The 18201-nt window shown below is 49.3% G+C and overlaps 1 long non-coding RNA gene across 2 annotated transcripts in view; it reads left to right on the top strand.

Annotated features, from left to right (window-relative positions):
• LOC139050995 (uncharacterized) overlaps positions 1-12949 on the top strand; it is a 177069-nt gene extending 164120 nt beyond the window's left edge. For both annotated transcript variants that reach the window (XR_011509183.1, XR_011509184.1), the window contains one exon: positions 12682-12949. This is a non-coding gene — a long non-coding RNA (uncharacterized lncRNA). The remainder of the gene's footprint in view (positions 1-12681) is intronic.
• Positions 12950-18201: the final 5252 nt, after the last annotated feature.

Consider the following 18201-nt stretch of genomic DNA (forward strand, 5'->3'; position numbering starts at 1 on the left):
TTTGACGTTTGAAATTCAAAAAGCTGTGCCACCAAAGCTATTGTCAGAGTTATGTAAACTGCACTACGTTCACACTTACGAAACGACAAGCGGGCGGAAAAGCCAGAGCGGCCGGGAAATCTTCTCCGCTCATGTACTAGATGTTCACATCTGTTTCGCCACTGCAGCGGAAACCACTGCCGCTTTCGCCCACATCCATCTAGTTTGCGTCGAGAGCAACTTGTGGATGGTTTCTTTCTGCTTGCATTACTTTAAGGTAATTTAGGTGGTGGATATCGTAGTTGTTCTCGCTGTAGATTCTTTGTATTAGTTTCGCTTGTCCGACAAAAATTCCTCGCTTGCAATGTCGGGGACAATGACTGTTGTAGCGTAAATACATAATTTAAATTTTTAGTCTAATTGTTTAAATCTTCGGCTTGGGCCTTTTTTCATCTGTTCTTACCTATCCGAACAGCCATAAGCGACCTCTTCTAGCAGGCTTCCCGAACTTGCCGCCTGCGTGCACACTTGGCCGAATGGTCTCTCCACTTGTGCTTGTCATGGCAGGCTGGCCGACCTTCCCGCCTCCATACGCACTTGGCCTAACGCGCTCTCGCTTTCTTGTGCTTTTTCTGGCTGGCTGGTCGAATTTTCCACCTCCGTACACATTTCTCCAAGGAACCCTCCGTTTCTTGTGCTTTTTCTGGCAGGATGACCTAACTTGCTACCACTGTACAGACTTCGCCTAGCTGGCCCTCCATTTTTCTGCTTTTTCTCGTAGGCTGGCCGAACTTACCACTTCCGTGCACACTTCGTTTAACGGGCCCTCCGTTTGTTCTGCACTTTTGACAAGCTGGCCGAACTTGCCAGCTCCGTGCACACTTGGCCTAACGGGCCCTCCGTTTCATGTGCCTTTTTCAGGCAGGCTGGCCTAACTTACCGCCTCTGTACACACTCGGCCTAACGGGCCCCTCCATTTCTTATACTTTGTTTGGCAGGCTGACCAAACTTGCCGCCTTCATACAGAGTTGCATTAACGGGCACTCTGTTTCTTGCGATTTTTCTGGCAGGCTGGTCAAACTTCCCATCTCCATACACACTTGACCTAACGGGGCCTCCGTTTCTGGTCTTTTTTCTGGGAGGTTAGTCAAACTAGCCACCTCTTTACACACATCGCCTAACGGGCCCTGCGGTTCTGTTGCTTTTCCTGGCCGGCTCTCCTAATTTGCAACCTTCGCACACACTTGGCCTAACGGGCCCTCCATTCCCTGTGCTTCTTCTGGCAGGCTGGACTAGCTTGCCACCTCTGTACACAGCTGGCCTAACGGGCCCTCCATTTATCGTGCTTATTGTGGGAGGCTGCACGAACTTGCCACTTCCATACATACTTGGCTTTATGGCTCCTCTCTTTCTTGTGCTTTATCTGGCTTGTCCTAGCGGACCCTCCGTTTATTGTGCTTTTTCTGGCAGGCTGGCCTATCTTGCCACGTCTGTACACGCTTGGCCAAATGGGACCTCTGTTCTGTCTGCTTTTTCTCGCAAGCTGGCCGAACTTACCTCTTCCGTACAAACTTTGTTTAACGCGCCGTCCATTTCTTCTGCTTTTTTGACAGGGTGGCCGAACTTGCCACCTCCGTGCACACATCGCCTAACGAGCCCTCCATTTCTGTGCTTCTTCTAGGAGGCTAGCAGAACTTGAGACCTCTTTACAAACTTGGCCTAACCAGCCCTCCTTGTGCTTATTCTGGCAGGTTGGCCGAACCTGCCAACTCCACATACAATTAGCCTAAAGGGCCGTCCGTTTCTCGTGCTTTTTCTGAAGGTTGGACGTACTTGACACTTACGTACACACTGCGCCTAATGGGCCCTCCGTTTCTTGTGGTTTTTCTGGCAGGCTAGTCTAACTTGCCAGCTCCGTACACACTTGGCCTAACGGGCCCTCCGTTTCATGTGCTTTTTTAAGGAAGGCTAGTCTAACTTACCACCTCTGTACACACTCGGCCTAACGGGCCCTCCATTTCTTGTACTTGTTCTGGCAGGCTGACCGAACTCTTCGCCTCCATACAGACTTGGTTTACCGGGGCCTCCGCTTCTGGGGCTTTTACTGGCAAGCTGGTTGAACTTGCCACTTGTTTACACACTTGGCCTAACGCGCCCTGCGGTTCTGTCGTTTTTCCATGGCGGCTGTCCGAATTTGCCACCTCCATACACGCTTGGCCTAATGGACCTTCCATTCCTCGTGTTTTCTCTTGCAGGCTAGTCGAACTTGCCACTTCCATACACACTTGGCCTAACGGGCCCTCAATTTCTTCTGCTTCTTCTGCCAAGCTGGCCGAACATGACACCTCCATACACACATGGTCTGATGGGCCCTCCGCTTTCTTTGTTTTTTCTGGCAAGCTGGCCTAACTGCCGACTCCGCACACACTTGGCCTAATGAGCCCTTCATTGTGGCTGTTCTGGCAGGCTCGCTGAAATTGGCACCTCTGTACACACCTTTTTATTCATTTTATTTTTTTATTTTCAAATACTGTTGGACGTCTTGGCCGTAACAGGGTGGGTACAGCTGGTAGGCACATAGCGTAAAAAATGTAAACACTTTACAAACGTAAATTGGACATGAAGCAATGAATGTTGAAAATACAATGCGAAACAAATAATGAAATACAAAAACGATAGTTTGGCTAAGAAATACATGTTTCTAACATTGTGACAGCGATATTGGAAGCAGCATGAAAGAAAGACTATTGTATGTATTTCTATAATAGTGTGACAGTGTTTGCACGGCACCACTAAGAATAAATTTCATAAAAGGTTTTTAACGTGTTCCTCAAAGATTTCAATGCTACTCGACTGCAAAACAGACGCCGGCAAACTGTTCCATTCCTTAATCGTTCGCGGAAAAAATGAATAAGCGTACATGTCCAGATATGCTTTTGGAATTGAGAACATGCAATGATTGCTTGATCTGATGTTTCTAGCTTGCCTGGGAGCAAGATAGGACGTGGTTTCAATATTGAAGTGGCCTTTCGACAACAAAAAATAAATTTAGGTCTAGCTAACTTCCGTCGTTGAGCCAGTGGAGGCAAATCAAGCAACCGAAGCATTTCGGGAATAGAGTCAGTACGATAATACCGGGAAAGAATGAACCTTGCAGATTTTCTCTGTATCTTCTCAATGCGGTTTATAATTCCGGATTGAAACGGATCCCAACTGACACTGGCATACTCTAACGTTGGTCTAATGTAAGTTAAATATGCAAGTAGTTTGACGGGTGTCGTTGCTAGCTTTAATTTTCGGCGAAGGAGCCATAACTTTTTTCTGCAGCTTCACAAATTCTGTCTATGTGTGATTTCCAACTTAAGTCTTTCGAAATTGTTAAACCTAGGTATTTTATCGTTTCAGCTTCGGTAAGAATTGTTGAGTTCATCTCATAATTACACTCAATAACATGCTTTGTTTTGTTTGTAATTATGAGCATGACTGATTTAGATTCGTTAATTTTCATTTTACTTCCTGCGGCCCAGACTTCTACAGCTTTAAGGGCTTGACTAAGTGACGCCTGATCGCTTTGGTTATTGATTTCACGATATAATAAACAATCGTCTGCAAATAACCGGATGGTTATGTCGTTACTTATGTTATGAGCAATATCATTTATGTAAACTAGAAAAAGAAGTGGTCCTAAAACGGATCCCTGTGGAACGCCTGAGGTTATTTTTAATTGTTTAGATTTGTTACCATTCATTTCAACGTATTGTGTCCGATCTGTAAGATATGAGCGGATCCACATAACAACATCATAATTTATATTCATTTCCATCAGTTTTTTAATTCATTATGTACAACCAGATCGAAAGCTTTCGAGTAATCTAAAAATATAGCGTCGACCTGCTTTTTATTGCTCAAGGAAGCTGAAAAATCGTTGATCGTTTCTATCAACTGTGCGACAGTGTAAAGGTGCTGTCTAAACCCGTGCTGGTTGGGAAAGAAAGCTTTCTTGTCTTCAAGGTAGGTGTAGATTGACTTTGAAACTATGTGTTCAAGTAGCTTGCAGCATACACACGTGAGTGAAATTGGCCGATAGTTTCCAATATGTTGCCTTTCACCAGACTGAACCGGAACCACTTTTGCGACCAGCCAGTCATCTGGGACCCGTTTTTGTTTTAGCGAAGAACTAAAAATGATCTCTAGATAGTGAGCTACCCATTCCGCATATCTGCGCAGAAAGGCATTTGGTATGCCGTCTGGACCTACAGATTTCTTATCGTTAATTTTAAGCAGAAGAGCTACAATGCCTTCATGCGAAACTTGAACATTAGGCATTGGTGATGTGTACGGGGATTCTAGAGAGAGGGGAGAAAGACCATCTGCAGAAGGGTCAGTAAAGACAGATTGAAAAAAATCATTAGAACATACGGCCATACGCGAGTTGTCCGACACAAGTTCGTCATTAGCGACAATGACACTTGGACCTTCGTTATTATGCGACAAATGGCGCCAAAAACGGTGCGGATCGTGCTTCATAAAATTAGTTAATGTCTGTACACACTTGGCCTAACAGTCGCTCCGGTTCTTGTGTTTTCTTGGCAGGCGGGCCGAACTTCCCGACTCCGCACGCACTTGGCCTAGAAGGCCCCCATTTGTTGTGCTTTTTCTGGGAGGCTGCACGAACTTGCCACTTGCTTACATGCTTGTCCTTTTGGGCCTTCCGTTCCTTGTGCTTTTTCTGGCTTGGCCTAACGGGCCCTGCGTTTCTTGTGCTTTTGCTAGTAGGTTGGCCTGTCGTGCCGCATCTTTATGCACTTGGCCTAACGGGCCGTCCATTCTTTCTGCTTTTTCTCGCAGGCTGGCTGAACTTACCACTACAGTACACAAGTCGTTCAACAGGCCTACCATTTCTTCTGTTTTTTTTTCACAGGCTAGCTGAACTTGCCACATCCTTGCAACATCGTCTAAAGGGACCTCCATTTCTGTGCTTTTTCTAGCAGGCTGACCAAACTTGGGACCTCAGTACAAGCTTGACCTCACCGGCCCTCCTTTTCTTGTGCTTCTGGAAAGCTCGCTGAACTTGCCACCTCTGTACACGCTTGGCCTAATGGGCCCTCCGGTTCTTGTACTTTTTGTGGCAGGCTTGCCGAAGTTTTCTATTCCAGGCACAAATGGACTGACGGGCCTTGTATTTCTTGCGCGTTTTCTTGGGGACTTGTCGAACTTGCCAGTTGCGTACATACGCGGCCTAATTGGCCCTCGGTTTCTTGTACTTTTCCTGGCAGGTTGGCCGAACTTGTGACCTCCATAAACATTTGGTCTAACGGGCCCTCAATTTCTTGTGCTTTTTCTGAAGGATGGGCGTACTTGACACCTACACACACTTCACCTAATGGGCGCTCCGTTTTGTGTTTTGTCTAGCTTAGCCTAACGGGCCTTCCGTTTCTTGTGCTTCTGCTGGCAGGCTGGCCTATCTTGCCACCTCTGTACACACTTGGCCTAAAGGGCCTTCCGTTTATTCTGCTTTCTCTCGCAGGCTGGCCGAACTTACCACTTCCGTACACGTTTCGTTTAACCGGCCCTCCATTTCTTCTTTTTTGACAGGCTGACCAAACTTGCGGCCTGCGTGCACATATTGCCTAACGGGCTCTCCATTTCTGTGCTGCTTCTAGCAGGCTGGCCGAACTTGAGACATGAATACAAACTTGGCCTTAGTGGCCCTCCTTGTGCTTTTTCTGGCAGGCTCGCCCAACTTGTCAGCTCCGTGCACACTTGGCCTAGCGGGCCCTCCGTTTATTGTGCTTTTTCTGGCAGGCTTGCCAAACTTTTCCATTCCACTCACACTTGGACTAACGGGCCTTGTATTTCTTGGCACTTTTTCTTGGGGGCTCGTGGAACTTGCCGCCTACGTACACACCTGGCACAAGGGGCCCTCGGTTTTTGTGCTTTTTCTGACAGACTCTGCAAATTTCCAAGTCCATACACATTTGGCATAACGAGTCCTCCATTTCTTCTGCCATTCCTGGCAGGGTGGCCGAATTTTCCACCTCCATATACACTTAGCCTCACGGGCCGTGTGTTTCTTGTGCTTTTTGTGGCAGGCTGGCTGAACTTGTGACCTCCACAAACACTTGGCCTAACGGGCAGTCCATTTCGTTTGGTTTATCTGCCAGGCTGGCCGAACTTGCTGCCTCCAGACATACTTGGCAGAACGAGCCTTCGTGTCTTGTGCTTTTCCTGATGGCTGGACGTACACACTTCGCCTAACTGGCCCTCCGTCTCCCGTGCTTTTTCTGGCAGGCTGGCAGAACTTGCCACCTCCATACACACAGGCCAGCGGGCCCTCCGGTTCTTGTGCTTTTTCTGGCAGGCTGACCGAACTCGTCACCTCTGGACACAATGGCCTAACGGGCCCTGCGTCTTTTCTGCTTTTTCTCGCAGGCTGGCCGAACTTATCACTTCCGTACACACTTCGTTTATTGGGCCCTCGGTTTCCTCTGCTTTCTTTAACTTGCCGCCTCAAAACACACTTGGCCTAACGGGCCCTCGGTCTCTTATGCTTTTTCTGGCAGGCTGGCCGAACTTTCCAAGTTCATACACATTTGGCCTAACAGGCGCTCCAATTCTTGTGCATTTTCTGCCAGGCAGGCCGAACTTGCTGCCTCCGGACACACTTGGCCTAACTGCCCCTCCGTTTCTTCTTCTTTTTCTGATGGCTGGACGTACTTGACACCTACGTACACACTTCGACTAACGGGCCGTCCGTGTCATGTGCTTTTTTCGGCAGGCTGGCAGAACTTGCCACCTCAATACACCCATGGCCTAAGGAACCCTCCGTTTTTTCGTGTTTTTCTGACAAGCTGGCCCAACTTACTATCTCTATAGACACTTCGCCTAATGGGCCCTCTGTTCTTTCTGCTTTTTTCTGGTAGGCTAGCCGAATTGAGACCGCATCACACGTCGCCTAAGTTCTTGTGCTTTTTCTGGCCGGCTGGCCGAACTTGCCGACTCCGCACACGATGGCCTAATGGACCTTCCCTTCTTGTACGTTTTCAGGCAGGCTGGCCGAACTTACCACTTCCGTACACACTTCGTTTAACGGGCCCTCAGTTTCTTCTGCTTTTCAACTTGCCACCTCCGTGCACATGTCTCCTTACGGGCTCTGCATTTCTGTACTTTTTCTAGTAGGCTGGACTGCCTTGCCACCTCTGCACACACTTGGTCTAACGGGCCCTTCATTTTTTCTGCTTTTTCTCGCAGGCTGGCCGAAGTTATCACTTCCATACACACTTCCTTTAACGGGTCCTTCGTTTGTTCTGCCTTTTTAACTACCCGCCTCCGTGCACACATCGCTTACGGGCCCTCCATTTCTGTGCTTTTTCTAGCAGGCTGTCCGAACTTGACACCTCAGTACAAGCTTGGCCTAACTGGCCCTCCGTTTCTTGTGCTTCTTCTGGCAGGCTGGCAGAACTTGTCACCTCCATACAGACTTGGCCTAACGGGCCCCGTTTATTGAACTTTTCCTGGCAGGCTTACCGAACTTGCATACTCCAGACACACTTGGACTAACGGGCCCTCCGTATCTTGTTTTCTGGCAGCCTCGCCGAACTTGCCACCTCTGTACATACTTGGCCCTATGGCCTTCTTTTTCTGGCAGGCTGGCCGACCCGGCGGGCTTCATACACACATGGCTTAACGGGCCCTCCGTTTCCTGTGGGTTTAAGGCAGGCTGACCGAATTTGCCAAATCTATACCCACTTGGCTCAATGGGCCCTCTGTGGTGCTTTTTCGGGTGGGCTAGCTGGGCTTGCAACCTCTGAACACACTTGGCCTAACGGGCCCACTGTTTCTTTTGCTTTTCATGGCCGGCTGGCTGAACTTCCTACCTTTGTACACATCTGACCTAACGCGCCCCTCCATTTCTTCTGCGTTTTCTGGCAGGCTGGCCTAATTTGTCAGCTCTGTACACACTTGGCCTAACAGGCCCTCTGTTTCTCGTGCCTTTTCTGGCAGGCTGGCCGAACTAGCCAGTTCGCTACATACTTGGCCTTATGAGCCTTCCGTTTCATGTGCTTTTTCTGGCAGGCTGGTCGAATTCGCTGCCTCCTCACACTTGGCCTAACAGGCTTTCCGTTTGTTGTTGTTTCTCTGGCAGGCTGACCGAAACTTGCCACTTCTGTACATGCTTGGGCTAACGAGCCCTCCGTTTCTTGTGCTTCTAAAACGCTGCTGCAGCAGGTTGTTTGTTTCGTTTCTGCCGGTCTTCGTACAAACTTACGCCGACTTCATTGATTTGCAACAAGACGCCAGCATCAGTTAAAGAATGTTGTGGCAAATGATTACGGAAATTTTAGAAGCTCTCAGCTTAGCAATTTTTGAAGTGCTTATTCTGAGAGGTCGTGCTGGTGCAAAATATTTTTATATTCTCCTTCCAGTTCACTTGGTTGGCATAGGTGGCAAATTAATAAGCAGTTGTGGAATTACGTACTGCAAAAGCTTCATTGTGAAACAAAAAGAATTCGGCGATACCTCGGCCATTGTGTCGTGGTTGAAAGCATATATCGCTTGTCAATTATCGCATCGCTCCATTCCACCGATGGTTTATGAGCGTCACAGTGCTACTGATTGTTCATAGCTTGCTCCTGAAGCCCTAGCCGTGTTATTGAAATACCTTTCGTATTGTGGCCAGACTTACAGCTTCCATCAGGCGAAAAATTAGCGTTAGCGCTCTTTCTGGTCGTCATCCGTTTTATGTTCTATAATTATCATTATTGTGGGTCTCGTTTTCAGGTGGCTCTATCTACAAGGTGCCGAATAAAAGCGTTCGCTCGGCTTCAGTTTTACAATATTAAAATTTGCGGCTACACCTATCTCACAATGAATGTCAACATTAATCAATAGCATTCAAGCAATGCAGCGACACACCGTAGCTAACGCTGAAGCGCGTCATGTGTGTGTGAGGTGTGCATGCAATTGGATTCCTGTCTGACGCTTTGACTGGAGACGCTACGCCATCTAACGGGGTAAATGTGAACTCCGTGCGTGGCGCGTCTGGGAACATACGATTGTATGAGTGTACGTGACGTCGGCTCGATTCTGCTCAGCACTGGAAATATTTTGATTTTTTCATTGAAGGGTGGCATGCACCCAGTGACCCACTCTCAGAGGCACAAGTTGACGTGAAAGAGACTCATTGAGAGAGAGGGAGAGCTAGAGGAAGGAAAGAAAGGGCAGAGAGATCACCCAGATCAGCGTCCGCTTTGCTACCTTATACTGGGAGTAAGGGAATATGGCAGTAGAACGAGGAAAGGAGGAAGAGATTGGAGCACTGAGTTCACGTGTCAAAACGCGCAGGGACACTATAAGCGGTCTCTCAAACCAGTACACTTCACGTACTGTAGCAGTACGCGAATCGCTTTTTGTGCCAGTAACGAATGTGGCCACGGTGCAAGTTTTTTTTTTTTTTACTCAGAACGCGGTATCGAGTCCAATCATGGTCATTGAACAGCGACACATACGCAGTTTCACACACACACTGACCCACGTTGAGCCAACGGTTGGTTTCGAATCCGGTTAATTCAGCCCAGAAACCCGACCGCTGCTCTAACCATCAGACCATGGACTACCCTTGTTGCTGTAAAAACGGGTAGAGACGTAATTAGCGAGAAAATACAGAAGTACTTATCTTAAGAATGCTAATCGAATTTGAATGCATCTAGAGACATTTCCTTGAAATAGAAAATGCTGAAAAGACAATTTAGAGATTATTTGCCACTCCGGCGTCTCGCACATTGACCATTATCAAATTATAGGTCAGGCGCTGTCTCAAAATTCCTCAGAATTCATTAATGAAATATGTTTTACTGTCGCCCTCATTTTTAAACGTCTCAATAGCAGTTATTTGGACCAATACAGTAATATTCCAAATATTGATTTGCTTAGGGTTATAGTCCCTCATAAACATTTAAAACCACCTCCTTCTTGGCCAGTCTCGCGCAAAGGTTAAGCGCCGCTGCTTGTTGGTAAGTCGTTTAAACGATAAAGATCTAGAAGCCTTCGGCTAAGAAGTTCTCTCTCTCGCAGCGTCCTCTCTTGGGCAATGTCACAAGGATGCTTGCGCAGCCGTTAACGGGTTTATAGTTGGTTCGAAAAAATGTTTAGTTATATTTAGCATTATTAGTTATTTTCTACTCTGATTATTTCCCAATTATCTCAGTTGTTTTCTCGTAATCACTAATCGTCTTCTAATACCATCCGCACATTGGCCTATTCACCATAGTGGGTATTTTCCAGTGACAAAGTACGAACAAACAAAGCTACCACTGCTTCTATTTGTGATTTGCATTTCCTGTATTTGACAATCACAAGAGTACCTCGCTGCTATGAGTACAAATACGGACTCTAAGCAGGCGAGTGATATAAGGAACCACTTTTCCTGGGAAAGATATCTACTCGGTCGGTACATCCATTGCAGCTGCCACCCCATCCTTTTTGGCGCCGTTAGGAGGCCATCGCAAACCACCTAGGGCGAACACGTGTGTTGAAACTTTAGAGCTTTACTATGTCATAAAGGAAAGTCTAAACAGAGCTTGATAACCCCCCTGCTACTTTTATTCCTTAGCAACAAAAAATGCATATTTCACGCATTTTGGGTATCGGTCGGCTCGAAACTTTCTTTGGCATTCATAACACGCTCCATGCCGAGACGCTGCATGGTATCGCATTGCACACAGAATCATATATGGTGGATGTATCAAAAGTTACCGCTCGGCGCAAGACGCACCAAGTGATAGCTTTGTAGCAGTGGTTAGCCGGCGAGGAAGAGGTCTCTGAAAAAAAGATAACCAACGTATACGCGGCGTCAAGGTCCACTGATAAGCAAGAAATGAAACACTTCATGTTTGAGCGAGCATACACATCCTCGCAAAGACATGAGCAATAGCACTTGGCACTGGATACGTTGGTAAATGTCCATCGGGCTCGCGCAGAACGCCATTTGGGACGTATAAACCAGCAACCACTACGCAAGTGCTTCCCCTGCTAACACCTCCACACCTAATCCACGGAGCTACTCTACTCTACGCGCTTTCGCTTTCCGCGCTACAGCTGCGAGAGAAACTCTCCGAGAAAAACCAGCCCACACCGCCTTCAGCTGTTCAGCCGGCGAGTGTTGTTTCCTGCCTGTGGATGGCTGACTGATTTCTTTTTTTGCCAACTGAAAAGTCGTGTCGTGGACGAGTTGGCAATAGTGTATCTGTTATTTTCAGTTTCTGTACAGCGCACGGCGGACGGACGGACGTCCGTCTGTCTGTCTGTCTGTCTGTCTGTCTGTCTGTCTGTCTGTCTGTCTGTCTGTCTGTCTGTCTGTCTGTCTGTCTGTCTGTCTGTCTGTCTGTCTGTCTGTCTGTCTGTCTGTCTGTCTGTCTGTCTGTCTGTCTGTCTGTCTGTCTGTCTGTCTGTCTGTCTGTCTGTCTGTCTGTCTGTCTGTCTGTCTGTCTGTCTGTCTGTCTGTCTGTCTGTCTGTCTGTCTGTCTGTCTGTCTGTCTGTCTGTCTGTCTGTCTGTCTGTCTGTCTGTCTGTCTGTCTGTCTGTCTGTCTGTCTGTCTGTCTGTCTGTCTGTCTGTCTGTCTGTCTGTCTGTCTGTCTGTCTGTCTGTCTGTCTGTCTGTCTGTCTGTCTGTCTGTCTGTCTGTCTGTCTGTCTGTCTGTCTGTCTGTCTGTCTGTCTGTCTGTCTGTCTGTCTGTCTGTCTGTCTGTCTGTCTGTCTGTCTGTCTGTCTGTCTGTCTGTCTGTCTGTCTGTCTGTCTGTCTGTCTGTCTGTCTGTCTGTCTGTCTGTCTGTCTGTCTGTCTGTCTGTCTGTCTGTCTGTCTGTCTGTCTGTCTGTCTGTCTGTCTGTCTGTCTGTCTGTCTGTCTGTCTGTCTGTCTGTCTGTCTGTCTGTCTGTCTGTCTGTCTGTCTGTCTGTCTGTCTGTCTGTCTGTCTGTCTGTCTGTCTGTCTGTCTGTCTGTCTGTCTGTCTGTCTGTCTGTCTGTCTGTCTGTCTGTCTGTCTGTCTGTCTGTCTGTCTGTCTGTCTGTCTGTCTGTCTGTCTGTCTGTCTGTCTGTCTGTCTGTCTGTCTGTCTGTCTGTCTGTCTGTCTGTCTGTCTGTCTGTCTGTCTGTCTGTCTGTCTGTCTGTCTGTCTGTCTGTCTGTCTGTCTGTCTGTCTGTCTGTCTGTCTGTCTGTCTGTCTGTCTGTCTGTCTGTCTGTCTGTCTGTCTGTCTGTCTGTCTGTCTGTCTGTCTGTCTGTCTGTCCGTCCGTCCGTCCGTCCGTCCGTCCGTCCGTCCGTCCGTCCGTCCGTCCGTCCGTCCGTCCGTCCGTCCGTCCGTCCGTCCGTCCGTCCGTCCGTCCGTCCGTCCGTCCGTCCGTCCGTCCGTCCGTCCGTCCGTCCGTCCGTCCGTCCGTCCGTCCGTCCGTCCGTCCGTCCGTCTGTCTGTCTGTCTGTCTGTCTGTCTGTCTGTCTGTCTGTCTGTCTGTCTGTCTGTCCGTCCGTCCGTCCGTCCGTCCGTCCGTCCGTCCGTCTGTCCGTTTGTCCGTCCGTCCGTCCGTCTGTCTGTCCGTCTGTCTGTCTGTCTGTCTGTCTGTCTGTCTGTCTGTCTGTCTGTCTGTCTGTCTGTCTGTCTGTCTGTCTGTCTGGCTAAGCAGTCCGAGATTCCCTTTCTTCGCGTGCAGGAACAAGCTAGGGAAGACACGCAGTGGGACACCACTGCATGTCGGGTACACCAACGAGGCGCTTTTCTTTGTTCTCTGGGCACAACTACACTGCGGTGAGCCCGAGGGCCCGGCCCTGGCGAATGCCGCCACGAGGAACTCCGTGCATCCGTGCATTGGAACAAGCTGTTCCGCTGCCGGCGGCAGGACCGCATGTTCACCGAGTCGGGGTGCCCCGTCAACGCCTGACGACGTCGCAGATGGTCGACGGGTTGGGTCCCGCGCTTACGCGTGGCCACCATTGAATGCAATAAAACCGTTACGTTGGACTAAAGACAACTCGCGGTTGCAGCTGCAGACAACTGGCTCTGCAGCTGCGTTGTACTGCTGCCGAGCAGGAGGCCGTGGGTGCGATTCCCGACATTCTGATAGAGGCGAAATGCAAAGAGGTTCGTGCACTTCTACTTAAGTGCCCGTTAAAGAGCACGCCAGGCGTTCAAAAGCAATATGTAGCCACGCTACGGCGTCCTTTCTAGTCCCACCAATGACCCCGGAATCAATTAAGATTCAATTAAGTGGTCTTGCGAATACCGGCAAGGCTGTTCGCGATAATTCAGTGGTGCCCGCCGCACGTTCATGTAGACAGTAAGTACGAAGCCTGAAAATTCAATGTCAAAGTTATCGATTTCGAAGAAAAATGCTAGATGAGGCCGACCAGCTGAAGTGAACTGAAGTGAATATCTGGCATTAGCGGCGAATATAATATCTCCAGATTTCGTACTATATATATATAGGAGCACCCATGAAAAGGTCGCCATTTCAACCGAAAGGCGAAGCATTGATTGCGATAGAAAATTATTAGACAGCAATACGAAGCAAGTTTTGTGGTTTTGTCGACCGTAGAAATTGCATAAGCATTCGCTTACTAAGTGGATTAACAAGCATGATGTCACGCGTACACAGGCAAGCACGAACAGGGCCGCTATTTTGTAGCGATGCCTTATGCCTTATTCTATGCTATTCTTATCATCCACCACACTCGGCCGCCTGATCCCGTTGATAACGTGGGCAGACCGTCGCTCTGACCAGTGGCCAAGCGCGAAAAGCCTGAAAAAGCATAGAATCGGAAAAGGCATCGCTACAAAATACCGACCCTGGTCTCACTTGATGACTGCGGACAGTCGCTGTCCGAATTTTGGCACGATTAAAAGCGGCAGCACCGGCGACCGCACGCGTCGTGTTGCCTCTAGTCAAAACACGCCTCCGAAGCTTGCAATTGTGCGACCATCAATACTAGGCGCGCGAGAACGCAGGGCACGCGAAGTCACCAGAAATCTTGGCTCGCGTGATATCTGTGTAAGCTGCAGAATAGTTCCAGGATAAGCGTGCGCGGCCGCGCAACAGCCGCGCACTCACCTGCCTCCCCTCCCCCAACCTCTCCCTCCTGCCTTTTGCGCACAACACTGACCGAGCAGCAAGAATGCGCCACTCAAGTGATAAGCCTTCCCGACTGACCCCCTCACGCTTTTCCGCGCATCTACAGCGTACAGCACCGCAGGGCGTGTTAGTTTTATGAGGGAGCCGTAGTGGGGGAATGCAGATTAATTTTCATCACCATGGAATCTTTAACGTGTCCCCAGTGCAGAGGACAAGGGTATTTTTGCATTTTGCATTTTTGCTGTGACGCATTTCGCCCCCATCGAAATGCGGTCGCCACGGCCGGGATTTCATCCCGCAACATCGTTCTTAGGAGCGCAACACCATAACCGCTAAGCCAATGCGGCTGGTACAAGCGCCTGAAGGAGGCGCCACGCAGCATGGCGCCATCTCTCGAGGCGATGCAAAACCCGAGCCGCGGAACGCACGGACCGTTGCCGTTTAAAAGAGCCCAGACGCTGCATGCCCAGACGCTGCATGGTATCGCATTGCACACAGAATCATATATGGTGGATGTATCAAAAGTTACCGCTCGGCGCAAGACGCACCAAGTGATAGCTTTGTAACAGTGGTTAGCCGGCGAGGAAGAGGTCTCTGAAAAAAGGATAACCAACGTATACGCGGCGTCAAGGTCCACTGATAAGCAAGAAATGAAAGGCTTCATGTTTGAGCGAGCATACACATCCTCGCAAAGACATGAACAGTAGCACTTGGCACTGGATGCGTTGGTAAATGTCCTTCGGGCTCGCGCAGGACGCCATTTGGGACGTATAAACCAGCAACCACTACGCAAGTGCTTCCCCTGCTAACACCTCCACACCTAATCCACGGAGCTGTCTACGCGCTTTCGCTTTCCGCGCTACAGCTGCGAGAGAAACGTTTAAAAGAGCGCTCAGCGCCAAAAGATGACAATGAAGTGCATGGCGCCCTGTATCTGCCTTTTGAACCTCGTTATTGGAGATGACAAATAAAACTTCAGCGTACTGGAAGCTACAGCTTGAGCGATATTGTGAACAAACATTAGGAAGAACTCGGGAGCAATAATTTCTGTAAGTTGTTTGGGCAGTAAATGGCGTACGTACTGCGGTGCTGCTAAGAGGGTTGGAGGCCAGAAACCGGGTATTAAGTTTTGATTGGTTGCCCGGATGATCTCGTTTTGCTCTCACAACTTGCCCAGATGTTCTCGTTTGAATGCCCGAATAACGACTTTGGATTTTGCCTCAAGGTCACTCGAAGGTCGCCGACAAAGAGAGCCAAAAGCATTTCGGGCTTAAAAATTTACGAACTATAGCGCTGGTAGACAGCGGCCATGAAGCGACAAGGCTTCTGGGTTCGCCCTTGCATGCTCTCTCTTCATCCTGACAGCTGCAGCAGATGTACAACTTACGATGCGCGGGTAGTGCATGCGATCGAGCCGTGTGCAGCCACAGTCAGGCTATAGAGGGGCAGAGGGGTTCTCTTCTCTAGTCCGGCGTAGGTTTCTATTGCGGGACCTTCAACACTGGGCCTGCGCCGACGTAAATCAAGCCACGAGCCTACACCGGCTGCTCAGATAGCAGTGATTTGTGTTCACGATGATAGAAGCGAATCGAATAAAAGGTGTACCGCTCGTTAATGGCGTCCTGATAACTCCGCCTTACTGTAGCTGCCGTCCTCGCAGGTTTTTTTTTTCGTCTGTTCATTTGAGGTTCAAAATGTCGAACCGCCGTCGAATTCAAATAGTGGAATAACACTGCGATTATTTTATAAAACGAAAGCTTTCCGTAACGAATGTGACGTTGACGTGAATACGTAAAATGTACCTCTCTTGACAGGAATGGCGCCGCCATCTAGGAGCGGTGAAGTAATGCATTGCAGGCGTACTAGTTATTTGAGGCCCTGGCAGAGGGGCTAGCGCGGAGGCCATGTGACCGCGACGCAGTTAGCCCACTCTGCCAGCATGACTTGGCATTATGGGTCATCAGTCTTGATCGTACACTCACAGGCCCGGAGCGTGGGAGCTTGCCGAAGACCCGCGGTGGTTGCTCAGTGGCTATGGTGTTGGGCTGCTGAGCACGAGGTCGCGGGATCGAATCCCGGCCACGGCGGCCGCATTTCGATGGGGGCGATATGCGAAAACACCCGTGTGCTTAGATTTAGGTGCACGTTAAAGAACCCCAGGTGGTCAAAATTTCCGGAGTCCTCCACTAAGGCGTGCCTCATAATCAGAAAGTGGTTTTGGCACGTAAAACCCCAAATATTATTATTATTATTGCCGAAGAATTGTTCTTGGTGGAGGGTTGGATCGGCACGCCCTAATTATGTGACCTTGGTCTGCGGTCTGTGCTTCGCAGTGCCTGCAGTTAGGTTCAAACTCTTTCTGCTTAGAAATGTCAGCCAACCTTTTGGGGTTTAGCACGGATCAAGTCTGTACCCGCCGTTGAGTCATGGCCTGCTCCCGGGAGAGAATCGTTCTCGGGAACGGATACGCTCTGCGCGAATCGTTGTAAAATTGCGATGCCTACGAGCACCGATAGCAGAGACTCTAGCGCGGTGTAGTCTGGCGTAGGCGGCGTAGGCCTTCTGCTGAGGTGACGACGCAGTTTCCGCACATGGTCTGTCTTTCGCGTCGGGTTAGGCTGTGACGATTCGTCGCCTACGGAGTGCAGATTCAACATGCATCGGCAGTGATTGCACGCCGCCGACTGCTTCGCTTGCGACGGCACCAACTCAGAAAGCCGCTGGGCTAAGCGGCGCACTAAGGTAACGACACCGACGTGCGAATCTCGCTTTACTCCGGCGAGAGACACACCAGCATGAATCAGAACGGGTTCGCGGCGCCCACAGCGAACTCTGCAACTCGCATTGCCGCTGAGCGCGTCGCAGCCCAACAGGCTGCCCAAGACACTACGGAGCCGGACCAAAATGCTCGTACAGTCAACCACAAAATTTTACGAAACACAAAACCCGAATATCTGCGCAGCCTCACAGCGCAGCCTTGTCATTCGCATTTACAGCTTCTACCAGTATATGGGAACGACATTGTGATTTTCTGTTTTGCTGGATACTGTTACAAGCTGCTCGAAAATTGAACGTTTTCCGAGATCTCGTGGTCCGTAAACGTTTGTGGTCGACCGTACGTTCGCCGATGCGGCTCGGCAGCAGGACCCCGCGCTAAATGCCGATTTACGCTCGAGCCGCCCATCGCCGCAAGCCGCACCGCACGCGTGCGGTCGCGCAAAAGATTGCACGTATCAAACACTTGTGCACAAGTTTCGGTTTACAATGTGTAAGGTATACACTGTGCACACAGTGTAAATGGTAATTTGTGCACAAGTGCTGGACACGTGCAATTTTTCGCGCGACCGCAGGCGTGCGGTGCGGCTTGCGGCGATGGGTGGCTCAAACGTAAATCGGTCCTAAGCAGACCTACAACATGGCCGCCGACCCGCAAGTCGCGCGCCCTTTCGCTGCAGCCGCCCGCGAGTTCAGGAAGCGATACATTCCGCTCTGTTTCGAGTGTGCGGTTTGCGAACGCCTGTCGTTTATTGCGGGTTTGCGCAGTTCTCCGGCACGCGCAATGAACAGCTTCTATGAATACACGCCTCATTTACGTGTTCTACCGATTCCTATAAAAGAGGGATGCAACCATAATTTTTATCGAATACGAAGTTCTCGGAAGTGGTATTTCGGGTAACAGCGCAAATAGACTATGCGCTCACGCTTGTAAACATGCTGCTGGTCTTCGCTAACATCCAGCCCCATTCACGGAAACTCGCCAAGACAAACAATCACTTATTAGATACGAGTGCACTTAGTAGCGAGTATGGCGACCGGTGAGGGTTTTACATAAGATATGTAAGAATGTTTGAAGCTGAACCTTTTGTCCTCAGTCGCAATGTAAAGGACAAACGAAAGATATGGCGTCTGTTGTGTAAGCTATTACGAAAAAAAAGGTGCGTGAAGGTGGGTGCGCGGCATAAACAAATTTAGCGCAATCGCCGTATTCGCGAGTGACCACGCACAAGATAAATAATGCAATGACTTCGCACCGTTCCGTAAGGAATGAAATGACCACTTGCGGCTAATAAGCCATTGCCAATAAATAAAGGAGCTATGAGCGAA

Source organism: Dermacentor albipictus, chromosome 10, assembly GCF_038994185.2.
Source record: "Dermacentor albipictus isolate Rhodes 1998 colony chromosome 10, USDA_Dalb.pri_finalv2, whole genome shotgun sequence".
Taxonomy (NCBI): domain Eukaryota; kingdom Metazoa; phylum Arthropoda; class Arachnida; order Ixodida; family Ixodidae; genus Dermacentor; species Dermacentor albipictus.